Consider the following 4,859-nt stretch of genomic DNA (forward strand, 5'->3'; position numbering starts at 1 on the left):
GTCTGTTTAACAAAATGCAAAGTGAGTGAACAGAAGAAAAATCTACATCAAATCAATATTTGGTATGACCACCGTTTGCCTTCAAAACAGCATCAAGTCTTCTAGGTACACTTGCACACAGTTTTTGAAGGAACTCGGCCAAACATCTTGTAGAACTAACCACAGTTCTTCTGTGGATTTAGGCAGCCTCGGGTGCTTCTCTCTCTTCATTCATTCCCAGACAGACTCGATGATGTTGAGATATAGGGCTCTGTGGGGGCCATACCATCACTTCCATGACTCTTTGTTATCCTTTACGCTGAAGATAGTTCTTAATGACTTTCGCTGTATGTTTGGGGTTGTTGTCATGCTGCAGAATACATTTTGGGCCAATCGGATGCCTCCCTGATGGTATTGCATGATGGATAAGTCTCTGCCTGTACTTCTCAGCATTGGGGAGACCGATCATTCTGACCAAATCTGCAAGTCCATTTGCGATGCAGCCCCAGACTTGCAAGGAACCTCCACCATGCTTCACTGTTTCCTGCAGAAACGACTTTGTGTTCCGCTCTCCAGCCCTTCGGCGAACAAACTGCCTTCTGCTACAGCCAAATATTTTAAGTTTTGACTCATCAGAGCACCTGCTGCCATTTTTCTGCACCCCAGTTCCTGTGTTTTCGTGCATAGTTGAGATGCTTGGCCTTGTTTCAACATCGTATGGCTTTTTGGCTGCAAGTCTTCCATGAAGGCCACTTCTGACCAGACTTCTCCGGACAGTAGATTGGTGTACCAGGGTCCCTCTGTTTTCTGCCACTTCTGAGCTGATGGCATGACATGTTTCTACGGACTGTAACGGATCTTTTTGACTTTTCGTCTGGACCTAGTGATCGTGCGTCATGAATTTGGATTTGTGAACTCAAGGCGTGAACAACAAGGAGGTATTTGGACATAAATTATGAACTTTATCGAACTAAACAAACATTTATTGTGGACTGGGTGTCACGATTGTCGTCTGGAGAAGGAGAGAACCAAAACGCTGTTTTGGGCACGCTTTTCATCCAAACGTGAAAATGCTGCCCCCTATCCCAAACAGGTTAATTATAAAGCTGACTATATGCCTACAAAATCCCTGACTTTGGCACTGTACTGTATTCAATTGCTCTCTATCCCAGTCTGCTGTCCCCACATGCTTCAAGATGGCCACAATTGTTCCTGTACCCAAGAAGGCAAAGATAACCGCCCTGTAGCACTCACTTCTGTCATCATGAATCATGATACTTTCCACCTTCTCCACTACTGTCCCGTCGATGTGGATGGGGGGTGCTCCCTCTGCTGTTTCCTGAAGTCCACGACCATCTCCTTTGTTTTGTTGACGTTGAGTGTGAGGTTATTTTCCTGACACCACACTCTGAGGGCCCTCACCTCCTCCCTGTAGGCCATCTCGTCGTTTTTGGTAATCAAGCCTACCATTTTAGTGTCGTCTGCAAACTTGATTATTGAGTTGGTGGCGTGCATGGCCACGCAGTTGTGGGTGAACAAGGAGTACAGGAGGGGTTGAGCACGCACCCTTGTGGGGCTCCAGTGTTGAGGGTCAGCGAGGTGGAGATGTTGTTTCCTACCCTCACCACCTGGGGGGCGTCCCGTCAGAAAGTCCTGGACCCAGTTGCACAGGGCGGGGTCGAGACCCAGGGTCTCGAGCTTAATGACGAGTTTGGAGGGTACTATGTTGTTAAATGCTGAGCTGTAGTCGATGAACAGCATTCTTACATAGATATTCCTCTTGTCCAGATGGGTTAGGGCAGTGTGCAGTGTGATTGTGATTGTGTCGGCATTCCAGCAGACTGGAATAGGGATTGATTGAATATGTCCGTAAACACAGCAGCCAGCTGTTTTCCGCATGCTCTGAGGATGCAGCTAGGGATGCCGTCTGGGCTGGCAGCCTTGCGAGGGTTAACATGTTTAAATGTTTTACTCGCGTTGGCTGCGGTGAAGGAGAGCCTGTAGGTTTTGATAGCTGGCCGTGTCGGTGGCACTGTATTGTCCTTAAAGCGAGCAAAGAAGTTGTTTAGTTTGTCTAGGAGCAAGACATCGGGATCCGCAACGGGGCTGGTTTTCTTTTTATAGTCCGTGATTGTCTGTAGACCCTGCCACATACCTCTCTTGTCTGAGCCGTTGAATTGCGACTCTACTTTGTCTCTATACTGCCGCTTAGCTTGTTTGATTGCCTTGCGGAGGGAATAGCTACACTTTTGTATTCGGTCGTGTTTCCTTTCGCCTTGCCCTGATTAAAAGCAGAGGTTTGTGCTTTCAGTTTTGCGTGAATCCTGCCATCAATCAACGATTTCTGGTTGRGGAAGGTTTTAATAGTCACCGTGGGTACAACATCACCGATGTACTTGCTAATAAACTCACTCACCGAATCAGCGTATCAATCAATGTTGTTGTTCGACGCTATCCGGAACATATCCCAGTCCACGTGATCGAAGCAATCTTGAAGCGTAAAATCAGATTGGTTGGACCAGCGTTGAACAGACCTGAGCACGGGCGTTTCCTGTTTTAGTTTCTGTCTATAGGCTGGGAGCAAACAAAATGGAGTCGTGGTCAGATATGCAGAAAGGAGGGCGAGGAAGGGCTTTGTATGCGTCGCAGAAGTTAGAGTAACAATGATCCAGAATTTTGCCAGCCCGGGTCGCGCATTCGATATGCTGATAAAATGTAGGGAGCCTTGTTTTCAGATTAGCCTTGTTAAAATACCCAGCTACAATAAATGCAGCCTCAGGATATGTGGTTTCCAGTTTACATAGAGTCCAATTAAGTTATTTTCAGTGCTGTTGAGGTGTCTGCTTGGGGGGGATGTACACGGCTGTGATTATAATCGAAGATAATTATCTTGGTAGATAATGCAGTCGGCATTTGATTGTAAGGAATTCTAGGTCTGGTGAACAAAAGAACTTGAGTTCCTGTATGTTGTTATGATCACACCACATCTCGTTAATCATAAGGCATACACCCCCGCCCTTCTTCTTACCTTCTTGWYGCACGGATCTCTTTAGCGGGATCATTTTATTAAACAACCGCTGAAGTGCAGAGCGCCAAATTCAAAAAAAAAATCTAAAAATATTTATTTTCATGAAATCACAAGTGAAATATACCAAAACACAGCTTAGCTTGTTGTTAATCCACCTATCGTGACAGATTGAAAATATGCTTTACAGCGAAAGCAATCCAAGCGTTTGTGAGTTTATCGATCACTAGACAAAACAGTAAGAACACCTAGCAGCCATGTAGATTGGTCACGAAAGCTAGAAAAGCAATACAATTAACCTGTCTAGAACCCCCCACATTCCACTGAAAAGGCAGCGCACGAAATTMAAAAAAACGAGTGTCTGGCGCAACAACTAATGGAGGGATCCGTCTATCCACTGACGCGTTTTGATAAATCACGCTCATTTTACAAAATAAAAGCTWGAAACTATGTCTAAAGACTGTTCACACCCTGGGGAAGCCACAGGAAAAGTAATCTGGTTATATCCCTTTAAATGGACGAAAGGCAGGCAATGGAACAGGGAGGTTTCAAAATAGAAGTCTCTTCCGGGTTGGATTTTCTCAGGTTTTCGCCTGCAGAATCAGTTCTGTTATACTCACAGACAATATGTTGACAGTTTTGGAAACTTTAGAGTGTTTTTTATCCTACTCTGTCAATGATATGCATATTCTAGCATCTGGACCTGAGAAATAGGCAGCTTACAATGGGAACGTTATTTTTCCATACATAAAAATTCTGCCCCCTAGCGTCAAGAGGTTACCAGAGAGATGTTTGTTTCTGTCGGTGCGATGCATGAAGGAACCAGGTGGCTGTACCGACTCTGATAACGTATCCCGAGTGAGCCATGTTTCTGGGAAACAGAGAATGTTACAGTCTCTGATGTCTCTCTGGAAGGCAACCCTTGATCGGATTCCGTCTACCTTGTTGTCAAGAGACTGGACATTGGCAAGTAGTATACTCGGGAACGGTGGGCGATGTGCCCGTCTACGGAGCCTGACCAGAAGACCGCTCCATCTGCCCAGCCGTTGTTTGGGTCGCCTGCTGGGATCCGATCCATTGTCCTGGGTGGTGGACCAAACAGAGGATCCGCTTCGGGAAAGTTGTATTCCTGGTCATAATGTTGGTAAGTTGATGTTGATCTTATATCCAATAGTTCCTCCCGGCTGTATGTAATAAGACTTAAGATTTCCTGGGGTAAATTTCCTGGGGTAACAGTGTAAGAAATAATACATAATACAATTACAATTTACAATTTTGTGCTGTTTCTAACAGGTACATTATTAAAAATATTCTATTGTATATTGTAATTGTTGTAATATTTTGGTAACTACATTGCTCCAGTGAACCAAACCAGCATAAGCACAGAGTTGGATGGAGCCGTGAATTGCATGACTTGCAATTTTGTGCAAGTGTCTGTGTAAATGATTGTACACATTGCAAGAAGAGTACTGTTACAGTGGTGCAGTGAACCGTTCTCTGTATCAGATCATCATTTGCTGGATTTCCATCACAGAAGTTTGCCGTGGTTGAGAATCAGGTAAAACTTTGCTAGTGCAGTTCATCGCATTTCGCTACAAGAGGGCGCTAGTGTGTCATTTTTTTATTACTTAAGTTAATGATTTCTCTTATTGAGACTTTCTATATTAATTGGGAGTTTCTCTTCACGAATACACAATATAACTTTTGTGTTACTTGTTTATTTCCAATTCTAATGTATATCTGATATAACTGGGGTTTTACCAATATACTAGATATAGGTTACATTATGACGTGATTACTTTACATTTTTATTCCATTTGCATTTTTTTTATTGTGATGATGGAAGGTGTTGGGA

Source organism: Salvelinus sp. IW2-2015, unplaced genomic scaffold, assembly GCF_002910315.2.
Source record: "Salvelinus sp. IW2-2015 unplaced genomic scaffold, ASM291031v2 Un_scaffold4631, whole genome shotgun sequence".
NCBI lineage: Eukaryota > Metazoa > Chordata > Actinopteri > Salmoniformes > Salmonidae > Salvelinus > Salvelinus sp. IW2-2015.